This window comes from Festucalex cinctus, chromosome 21, assembly GCF_051991245.1.
Source record: "Festucalex cinctus isolate MCC-2025b chromosome 21, RoL_Fcin_1.0, whole genome shotgun sequence".
Taxonomy (NCBI): Eukaryota; Metazoa; Chordata; class Actinopteri; order Syngnathiformes; family Syngnathidae; genus Festucalex; species Festucalex cinctus.
In genome coordinates this window covers 11,956,336-11,968,151 of record NC_135431.1, presented here as the reverse complement: position 1 = coordinate 11,968,151, position 11,816 = coordinate 11,956,336, and the positions used below count along the sequence as shown (strand labels likewise).

At 30.0% G+C, this 11,816-nt stretch overlaps 1 long non-coding RNA gene across 1 annotated transcript in view; it reads right to left on the bottom strand.

Moving 5' to 3' along the window:
- Positions 1-8,590: 8,590 nt before the first annotated feature.
- Positions 8,591-11,816, bottom strand: part of LOC144010881 (uncharacterized) — a 72,314-nt gene continuing 69,088 nt past the window's right edge. Inside the window, exon 4 of the long non-coding RNA XR_013281377.1 lies at positions 8,591-8,887. This is a non-coding gene — a long non-coding RNA (uncharacterized LOC144010881). The remainder of the gene's footprint in view (positions 8,888-11,816) is intronic.

Sequence of the window (11,816 nt, the reverse complement as noted above, 5' to 3'; positions counted from 1 at the left end):
TGACCATGTATAGTAAGGCTTTTATAATGTGAAAAAATGACCATGTATTGTAAGACATTTATTAGGTGAAAAAATGACCATGTATAGTAAGCCTTTTTTTTCAATCAAAAAATGACCATATTTTGTAAGACTTAGGGTGAGAAGCTCGGTCATCCGGGAGGGACTCAGGGTCGAGCCGCAGCTCCTCCGCGTTGAGAGGAGCCAGCTGAGGTGGCTCGGGCATCTGGTTCGGATGCCTCCTGGACGCCTCCCTGGAGAGGTGTTCCGGGAATGTCCCACCAGCGGGAGCCCCCGGGGAAGACCCAGGACACACTGGAGAGAGTATGTCTATCGGCTGGCTTGGGAACTCCTTGGAATCCCGCCGGAGGAGCTGGTTGAAGTGGCTGGGGAGAGGGAGGTCTGGGTTTCCCTCCTAAAGCTACTGCCCCCGCGACCCGACCTTGGATAAGCGGAAGAAGATGGATGGATGGATAGTCAGACTTTTATTATGTGAAAAAATGACCATGTATAGGAAGGCTTTTTTTTTCCTATCAAAAAATGACCATGTATAGTAAGGCGTTTTTTTTTCCCCTAAAAAAACGACCATGTATAGTAAGCCTTTTTTTTCTATCAAAAAAATGACCATGTATAGTAAGGCTTTTTTTTTTCCTATCAAAAAAATGACCATTTATAGTAAGGCTTTTTTTTTCTAACAAAAAATGACCATGTATAGTAAGCCTTTTTTTTTTTCTATCAAAAAATGACCATGTATAGTAAGCCTTTTTTTTCTGTCAAAAAATGACCATGTACAGTAAGCCTTTTTTTTCTTTCAAAAAATGACCATGCATAGTAAGCCTTTTTTTTCTATCAAAAAAATGACCATGTATAGGAAGCCTTTTTTTTTCTATCAAAAAATGACCATGTATAGTAAGCCTTTTTTTTCAGTGAAAAAAAATGACCATGCATAGTAAGCCTTTTTTTTCTATCAAAAAAATGACCATGTATAGGAAGCCTTTTTTTTTTTATCAAAAAATGACCATGTATAGTAAGCCTTTTTTTTTTTCAGTGAAAAAAAATTACCATGGAAAGTAAGCCTTTTTTTTCTATCAAAAAAATGACTATGTATAGTAAGGCTTTTATTAGGTGAAAAAATGACCATGTATAGTAAGTCTTTTTTTTTTCCAGTGAAAAAAATGACCATGTATAGTAAGGCGTTTTTTATTTTGTTAAAAAAAAACGACCATGTATAGTAAGGCGTTTTTTTTCCCCCTAAAAAAACGACCATGTATAGTAAGGCGTTTTTTTCTATCAAAAAAATGACCATGTATAGTAAGGCGTTTTTTATTTTGTTAAAAAAAAACGACCATGTATAGTAAGGCGTTTTTTTTCCCCCTAAAAAAACGACCATGTATAGTAAGGCGTTTTTTATTTTGTTAAAAAAAACGACCATGTATAGTAAGGCGTTTTTTTTTTCCCTAAAAAAACGACCATGTATAGTAAGCCTTTTTTTTCCTAACAAAAAAATGACCATGTATAGTAAGCCTTTTTTTTTTCTGTCAAAAAATGACCATGTATAGTAAGCCTTTTTTTTTCTGTCAAAAAATGACCATGTATAGTAAGGCTTTTTTTTTTCTTTCAAAAAATGACCATGTATAGTAAGCCTTTTTTTTTTCTGTCAAAAAATGACCATGTATAGTAAGCCTTTTTTTTCCTGTCAAAAAATGACCATGTATAGTAAGCCTTTTTTTTTCTATCAGAAAATGACCATGTATAGTAAGGCTTTTTTTTTTCTATCAAAAAAATGACCATGTATAGTAAGGCGTTTTTTATTCTGTTAAAAAGAACGACCATGTATAGTAAGGCGTTTTTTTTCCCCTAAAAAAACGACCATGTATAGTAAGCCTTTTTTTTATAACAAAAAAATTACCATGTATAGTAAGCCTTTTTTTTTTTCTGTCAAAAAATGACCATGTATAGTAAGCCTTTTTTTTTTTCTATCAGAAAATGACCATGTATAGTAAGCCTTTTTTTTCTATCAAAAAATGACCATGTATAGTAAGCCTTTTTTTTTCTGTCAAAACATGACCATGTATAGTAAGGCTTTTTTTTTCCTATCAAAAAAATTACCATGTATAGTAAGACTTTTATTATGTGAAAAAATGACCATGTATAGTAAGGCTTTTTTTTTTTCAAACAAAAAATGACCATGTATAGTAAGGCTTTTTTTTTCTATCAAAAAAATGACCATGTATAGTAAGGCGTTTTTTATTTTGTTAAAAAAAACGACCATGTATAGTAAGGAGTTTTTTTTTTCCCCTAAAAAAACGACCATGTATAGTAAGGCGTTTTTTATTTTGTTAAAAAAAACGACCATGTATAGTAAGGCGTTTTTTTTTCCCCTAAAAAAACGACCATGTATAGTAAGCCTTTTTTTTCTAACAAAAAAATGACCATGTATAGTAAGCCTTTTTTTTTCTGTCAAAAAATGACCATGTATAGTAAGGCTTTTTTTTTTCCTATCAAAAAAATGACCATGTATAGTAAGCCTTTTTTTTCTGCCAAGAAATGACCATGTATAGTAAGCCTTTTTTTCTATAAAAAAAATGACCATGTATAGTAAGGCTTTTTTTTGTCAGTGAAAAAAATGACCATGTATAGTAAGCCTTTTTTTTCTATCAAAAAATGACCATGCATAGTAAGCCTTTTTTTTCTATCAAAAAAATGACCATGTATAGTAAGCCTCTTTTTTTTTTCAGTGAAAAAAATGACCATGTATAGTAAGCCTTTTTTTTCTATCAAAAAAATGACCATGTATAGTAAGGCTTTTATTATGTGAAAAAATGACCATGTATTGTAAGACATTTATTAGGTGAAAAAATGACCATGTATAGTAAGCCTTTTTTTTCTATCAAAAAATGACCATGCATAGTAAGCCTTTTTTTTCTATCAAAAAAATGACCATGTATAGTAAGCCTCTTTTTTTTTTCAGTGAAAAAAATGACCATGTATAGTAAGCCTTTTTTTTCTATCAAAAAAATGACCATGTATAGTAAGGCTTTTATTATGTGAAAAAATGACCATGTATTGTAAGACATTTATTAGGTGAAAAAATGACCATGTATAGTAAGCCTTTTTTTTTCAATCAAAAAATGACCATATTTTGTAAGACTTAGGGTGAGAAGCTCGGTCATCCGGGAGGGACTCAGGGTCGAGCCGCAGCTCCTCCGCGTTGAGAGGAGCCAGCTGAGGTGGCTCGGGCATCTGGTTCGGATGCCTCCTGGACGCCTCCCTGGAGAGGTGTTCCGGGAATGTCCCACCAGCGGGAGCCCCCGGGGAAGACCCAGGACACACTGGAGAGAGTATGTCTATCGGCTGGCTTGGGAACTCCTTGGAATCCCGCCGGAGGAGCTGGTTGAAGTGGCTGGGGAGAGGGAGGTCTGGGTTTCCCTCCTAAAGCTACTGCCCCCGCGACCCGACCTTGGATAAGCGGAAGAAGATGGATGGATGGATAGTCAGACTTTTATTATGTGAAAAAATGACCATGTATAGGAAGGCTTTTTTTTTCCTATCAAAAAATGACCATGTATAGTAAGGCGTTTTTTTTCCCCCTAAAAAAACGACCATGTATAGTAAGCCTTTTTTTTCTATCAAAAAAATGACCATGTATAGTAAGGCTTTTTTTTTCCTATCAAAAAAATGACCATTTATAGTAAGGCTTTTTTTTTTCAAACAAAAAATGACCATGTATAGTAAGCCTTTTTTTTTTTTTTTTCAAAAAATGACCATGTATAGGAAGCCTTTTTTTTTCTATCAAAAAATGACCATGTATAGTAAGCCTTTTTTTTTCAGTGAAAAAAAATGACCATGCATAGTAAGCCTTTTTTTTCTATCAAAAAAATGACCATGTATAGGAAGCCTTTTTTATTTTCTATCAAAAAAATGACCGTGTATAGTAAGCCTTTTTTTTCAGTGAAAAAAAATGACCATGGAAAGTAAGCCTTTTTTTTCTATCAAAAAAATGACTATGTATAGTAAGGCTTTTATTATGTGAAATAATGACCATGTATTGTAAGACATTTATTAGGTGAAAAAATGACCATGTATAGTAAGCCTTTTTTTTTTCAGTGAAAAAAATGACCATGTATAGTAAGGCTTTTTTTTTTTCAAACAAAAAATGACCATGTATAGTAAGGCTTTTTTTTTTTCTATCAAAAAAATGACCATGTATAGTAAGGCGTTTTTTATTTTGTTAAAAAAAACGACCATGTATAGTAAGGCTTTTTTTTTCTAACAAAAAATGACCATGTATAGTAAGCCTTTTTTTTTCTATCAAAAAATGACCATGTATAGTAAGCCTTTTTTTTTTTCAGTGAAAAAAATGACCATGGAAAGTAAGCCTTTTTTTTCTATCAAAAAAATGACCATGTATAGTAAGGCTTTTATTATGTGAAAAAATGACCATGTATTGTAAGACATTTATTAGGTGAAAAAATGACCATGTATAGTAAGCCTTTTTTTTTCAGTGAAAAAAAATGACCATTGAAAGTAAGCCTTTTTTTCTATCAAAAAAATGACCATGTATAGTAAGCCTTTTTTTTTCTAACAAAAAATGACCATGTATAGTAAGCCTTTTTTTTTTCTGTCAAAAAATGACCATGTATAGTAAGCCTTTTTTTTCTGTCAAAAAATGTCTATGTATAGTAAGCCTTTTTTTTTTTTTTTCTATCAAAAAAATGACCATGTATAGTAAGCCTTATTTTCTATCAAAAAAATGACCATATATAGTAAGACTTTTATTATGTGATAAAATGACCATGTATAGTAAGCCTTTTTTTTCCATCAAAAAAACGACCATGTATAGTAAGCCTTTTTTTTTCCATCAAAAAAACGACCATGTATAGTAAGGCATTTTTTTGTTTTTTTTCCCCTAAAAAAACGACCATGTATAGAAAGCCTTTTTTTTCTATCAAAAAATGACCATGTATAGTAAGCCTTTTTTTTTTTATATAAAAAAAAAAATGACCATGTATAGTAAGGCTTTTTTTTTTTTCATATAAAAAAATGACCATGTATAGTAAGGCTTTTTTTTTTTCTATCAAAAAATGACCATGTATTGTAAGCCTTTTTTTTTCTGTCAAAAAATTACCATGTATAGTAAGCCTTTTTTTCTATAAAAAAAAAATGACCATGTATAGTAAGAGTTTTATTATGTGAAAAAATGACCATGTATAGTAAGGCTTTTTGTTTTCTATCAAAAAAATGACCATGTATAGTAAGGCGTTTTTTATTTTGTTAAAAAAACGACCATGTATAGTAAGGCATTTTTTTGTTTTTTTTCCCCTAAAAAAAACGACCATGTATAGAAAGCCTTTTTTTTCTATCAAAAAAATGACCATGTATAGTAAGGCTTTTTTTTTCATATCAAAAAATGACCATGTATAGTAAGCCTTTTTTTTTTTCTATCAAAAAAAATTACCATGTATAGTAAGGCTTTTTTTTTTCTATCAAAAAATGACCATGTATAGTAAGGCTTTTTTTTTTTTCTATCAAAAAATGACCATGTATAGTAAGACTTATATTATGTGAAAAAATGACCATGTATAGTAAGGCTTTTTTTTTTCTAACAAAAAATGACCATTTATAGTAAGGCTTTTTTTTTTCTATCAAAAAAATGACCATGTATAGTAAGGCTTTTTTTTTCTATCAAAAAATGACCATGTATAGTAAGGCTTTTTTTTTTCTGTCAAAAAATGACCATGTATAGTAAGCCTTTTTTTTCTATCAAAAAAATGACCATGTATCGTAAGGCTTTTTTTTTCTATCAAAAAATGACCATGTATAGTAAGCCTTTTTTTTCTGTCAAAAAAATGACCATGTATAGTAAGCCTTTTTTTTCTATAAAAAAAAAATGACCATGTATAGTAAGACTTTCATTATGTGAAAAAATGACCATGTATAGTAAGGCTTTTTTTTTCTGTCAAAAAATGACCATGTATAGTAAGCCTTTTTTTTTTCTGCCAAAAAATGACCATGTATAGTAAGCCTTTTTTTTTCTATCAGAAAATGACCATGTATAGTAAGCCTTTTTTTCTGCCAAGAAATGACCATGTATAGTAAGCCTTTTTTTTCTATCAAAAAAATGACCATGTATAGTAAGGCGTTTTTTTTCTATCAAAAAATGACCATGTATAGTAAGCCTTTTTTTTTTCTATCAAAAAAATGACCATGTATAGTAAGGCTTTTTTTTCTATCAAAAAAAATGACCATGTATAGTAAGCCTTTTTTTTCTAACAAAAAATGACCATGTATAGTAAGCCTTTTTTTTCTATCAAAAAAATGACCATGTATAGTGAGGCTTTTTTTTCTAGCAAAAAATGACCATGTATAGTAAGCCTTTTTTTTTCTATAAAAAAAAAAATGACCATGTATAGTAAGACTTTTATTATGTGGAAAAATGACCATGTATAGTAAGGCTTTTATTTTTCTAACAAAAAATGACCATTTATAGTAAGCCTTTTTTTTTCTATCAAAAAAATGACCATGTATAGTAAGCCCTTTTTTTTCTGTCAAAAAATGACCATGTATAGTAAGGCTTTTTTTTTCCATCAAAAAATGACCATGTATAGTAAGCCTTTTTTTTTTCTATCAAAAAATGACCATGTATAGTAAGGCGTTTTTTATTTTGTTAAAAAAACGACCATGTATAGTAAGCCTTTTTTTTTTTCTATCAAAAAAAACGACCATGAATAGTAAGGCTTTTTTTATTTTGTTAAAAAAACGACCATGTATAGTAAGCCTTTTTTTTTCTATCAAAAAAAATGACCATGTATAGTAAGGCCTTTTTTTTTCCCCTAACAAAACGACCATGTATTGTAAGGCGTTTTTTATTTTGTTAAAAAAAACGACCATGTATAGTAAGCCTTTTTTTTTTCTAACAAAAAAATGACCATGTATAGTAAGCCTTTTTTTTTTCTATCAAAAAAATGACCATGTATAGTAAGGCTTTTTTTTTCCTATCAAAAAATGACCATGTATAGTAAGCCTTTTTTTTTCTGTCAAAAAATGACCATGTATAGTAAGCCTTTTTTTTTTTCTATCAAAAAATGACCATGTACAGTAAGCCTTTTTTTTTCTATCAAAAAATGACCATGTATAGTAAGCCTTTTTTTTTCCTATCAAAAAATGACCATGTATAGTAAGCCTTTTTTTTTCTGTCAAAAAATGACCATGTATAGTAAGGCGCTTTTTTTTTTCCTATCAAAAAAATGACCATGTATAGTAAGACTTTTATTCTGTGAAAAAATGACCATGTATAGTAAGGCGTTTTTTATTTTGTTAAAAAAAACGACCATGTATAGTAAGGCTTTTTTTTTTCTAACAAAAAATGACCATGTATAGTAAGGCTTTTTTTTTCTATCAAAAAATGACCATGTATAGTAAGCCTTTTTTTTTTCTATCAAAAAAATGACCATGTATAGTAAGGCTTTTTTTTTCTATCAAAAAATGACCATGTATAGTAAGCCTTTTTTTTCTATCAAAAAAATGACCATGTATAGTAAGGCTTTTTTTTCCTATCAAAAAATGACCATGTAGAGTAAGCCTTTTTTTTTTTCTGTCAAAAAATGACCATGTATAGTAAGCCTTTTTTTTCTATCAAAAAAATGACCATGTATAGTAAGGCTTTTTTTTTCTATCAAAAAATGACCATGTATAGTAAGCCTTTTTTTTCTGTTAAAAAAATGACCATGTATAGTAAGCCTTTTTTTTTCTATAAAAAAAAAATGACCATGTATAGTAAGACTTTCATTATGTCAAAAAATGACCATGTATAGTAAGGCCTTTTTTTCCCCCCTAACAAAACGACCATGTATTGTAAGGCGTTTTTTATTTTGTTAAAAAAAACGACCATGTATGTAAGACTTTCATTATGTCAAAAAATGACCATGTATAGTAAGGCCTTTTTTTTCCCCCTAAAAAAACGGCCATGTATAGTAAGCCTTTTTTTTTTCTAACAAAAAAATGACCATGTATAGTAAGCCTTTTTTTTTTCTATCAAAAAAATGACCATGTATAGTAAGGCTTTTTTTTTCCTATCAAAAAATGACCATGTATAGTAAGCCTTTTTTTTTTCTGTCAAAAAATGACCATGTAAAGTAAGCCTTTTTTTTTCTATCAAAAAATGACCATGTATAGTAAGCCTTTTTTTTTCTATCAAAAAATGACCATGTATAGTAAGCCTTTTTTTTTCTGTCAAAAAATGACCATGTATAGTAAGGCTTTTTTTTTCCTATCAAAAAATGACCATGTATAGTAAGCCTTTTTTTTTCTGTCAAAAAATGACCATGTATAGTAAGGCGCTTTTTTTTTTCCTATCAAAAAAATGACCATGTATAGTAAGACTTTTATTCTGTGAAAAAATGACCATGTATAGTAAGGCGTTTTTTATTTTGTTAAAAAAAACGACCATGTATAGTAAGGCTTTTTTTTTCCTATCAAAAAAATAACCATGTATAGTAAGCCTTTTTTTTTTCTATCAAAAAAATGACCATGTATAGTAAGCCTTTTTTTTTCAATCAAAAAATGACCATATTTTGTAAGACTTAGGGTGAGAAGCTCGGTCATCCGGGAGGGACTCAGGGTCGAGCCGCAGCTCCTCCGCGTTGAGAGGAGCCAGCTGAGGTGGCTCGGGCATCTGGTTCGGATGCCTCCTGGACGCCTCCCTGGAGAGGTGTTCCGGGAATGTCCCACCAGCGGGAGCCCCCGGGGAAGACCCAGGACACACTGGAGAGAGTATGTCTATCGGCTGGCTTGGGAACTCCTTGGAATCCCGCCGGAGGAGCTGGTTGAAGTGGCTGGGGAGAGGGAGGTCTGGGTTTCCCTCCTAAAGCTACTGCCCCCGCGACCCGACCTTGGATAAGCGGAAGAAGATGGATGGATGGATAGTCAGACTTTTATTATGTGAAAAAATGACCATGTATAGGAAGGCTTTTTTTTTCCTATCAAAAAATGACCATGTATAGTAAGGCGTTTTTTTTCCCCCTAAAAAAACGACCATGTATAGTAAGCCTTTTTTTTCTATCAAAAAAATGACCATGTATAGTAAGGCTTTTTTTTTTCCTATCAAAAAAATGACCATTTATAGTAAGGCTTTTTTTTCAAACAAAAAATGACCATGTATAGTAAGCCTTTTTTTTTTTTTTTTTTAAATGACCATGCATAGTAAGCCTTTTTTTTCTATCAAAAAAATGACCATGTATAGGAAGCCTTTTTTTTTCTATCAAAAAATGACCATGTATAGTAAGCCTTTTTTTTTTCAGTGAAAAAAAATGACCATGGAAAGTAAGCCTTTTTTTTTTCTATCAAAAAAATGACTATGTATAGTAAGGCTTTTATTAGGTGAAAAAATGACCATGTATAGTAAGTCTTTTTTTTTTCCAGTGAAAAAAATGACCATGTATAGTAAGGCTTTTTTTTTTTCAAACAAAAAATGACCATGTATAGTAAGGCTTTTTTTTTTCTATCAAAAAAATGACCATGTATAGTAAGCCGTTTTTTATTTTGTTAAAAAAAAACGACCATGTATAGTAAGGCGTTTTTTTTCCCCCTAAAAAAACGACCATGTATAGTAAGGCGTTTTTTATTTTGTTAAAAAAAACGACCATGTATAGTAAGGCGTTTTTTTTTTCCCTAAAAAAATGACCATGTATAGTAAGCCTTTTTTTTTTCTGTCAAAAAATGACCATGTATAGTAAGCCTTTTTTTTTCTGTCAAAAAATGACCATGTATAGTAAGGCTTTTTTTTTTCTTTCAAAAAATGACCATGTATAGTAAGCCTTTTTTTTTCTGTCAAAAAATGACCATGTGTAGTAAGCCTTTTTTTTCTGTCAAAAAATGACCATGTATAGTAAGCCTTTTTTTTTCTATCAGAAAATGACCATGTATAGTAAGGCTTTTTTTTTTCCTATCAAAAAATGACCATGTATAGTAAGGCGTTTTTTTTCCCCGTAAAAAAACGACCATGTATAGTAAGCCTTTTTTTTCTATCAAAAAAATGACCATGTATAGTAAGGCTTTTTTTTTCCTATCAAAAAAATGACCATTTATAGTAAGGCTTTTTTTTTTCAAACAAAAAATGACCATGTATAGTAAGCCTTTTTTTTTTTTTTTTTCAAAAAATGACCATGCATAGTAAGCCTTTTTTTTCTATCAAAAAAATGACCATGTATAGGAAGCCTTTTTTATTTTCTATCAAAAAAATGACCGTGTATAGTAAGCCTTTTTTTTCAGTGAAAAAAAATGACCATGGAAAGTAAGCCTTTTTTTTCTATCAAAAAAATGACTATGTATAGTAAGGCTTTTATTATGTGAAATAATGACCATGTATTGTAAGACATTTATTAGGTGAAAAAATGACCATGTATAGTAAGCCTTTTTTTTTTTCAGTGAAAAAAATGACCATGTATAGTAAGGCTTTTTTTTTTCAAACAAAAAATGACCATGTATAGTAAGGCTTTTTTTTTTTCTATCAAAAAAATGACCATGTATAGTAAGGCGTTTTTTATTTTGTTAAAAAAAACGACCATGTATAGTAAGGCGTTTTTTTCCCCCTAAAAAAACGACCATGTATAGTAAGGCGTTTTTTATTTTGTTAAAAAAAACGACCATGTATAGTAAGGCGGTTTTTTTCCCCCTAAAAAAACGACCATGTATAGTAAGCCTTTTTTTCCTAACAAAAAAATGACCATGTATAGTAAGCCTTTTTTTTTTCTGTCAAAAAATGACCATGTATAGTAAGCCTTTTTTTTTTTCTGTCAAAAAATGACCATGTATAATAAGGCTATTTTTTTTCTAACAAAAAATGACCATGTATAGTAAGGCTTTTTTTTTCCTATCAAAAAATGACCATGTATAGTAAGCCTTTTTTTTTCTGTCAAAAAATGACCATGTATAGTAAGCCTTTTTTTTTTATATCAAAAAATGACCATGTATTGTAAGCCTTTTTTTTTATATCAAAAAATGACCATGTATAGTAAGCCTTTTTTTTTCTGTCAAAAAATGACCATGTATAGTAAGGCTTTTTTTTTTCCTATCAAAAAAATGACCATGTATAGTAAGGCTTTTTTTTTCTAACAAAAAATGACCATGTATAGTAAGCCTTTTTTTTTTCTATCAAAAAATGACCATGTATAGTAAGCCTTTTTTTTTTTCAGTGAAAAAAATGACCATGTATAGTAAGGCTTTTATTATGTGAAAAAATGACCATGTATTGTAAGACATTTATTAGGTGAAAAAATGACCATGTATAGTAAGCCTTTTTTTTTTCAGTGAAAAAAATGACCATCTTTCAATGGCTTACTTTCATAAGCCTTTTTTTCTATCAAAAAAATGACCATGTATAGTAAGCCTTTTTTTTTTTCAGTGAAAAAAAATGACCATGGAAAGTAAGCCTTTTTTTTTCTATCAAAAAAAATGACCATGTATAGTAAGGCTTTTTTTTTCTAACAAAAAATGACCATGTATAGTAAGCCTTTTTTTTTTTTTCTATCAAAAAAATGACCATGTATAGTAAGCCTTATTTTCTATCAAAAAAATGACCATATATAGTAAGACTTTTATTATGTGATAAAATGACCATGTATAGTAAGCCTTTTTTTTTCCATCAAAAAAACGACCATGTATAGTAAGCCTTTTTTTTCCATCAAAAAAACGACCATGTATAGTAAGGCATTTTTTTGTTTTTTTTTCCCCTAAAAAAACGACCATGTATAGAAAGCCTTTTTTTTCTATCAAAAAATGACCATGTATAGTAAGCCTTTTTTTTTTTTATATAAAAAAAA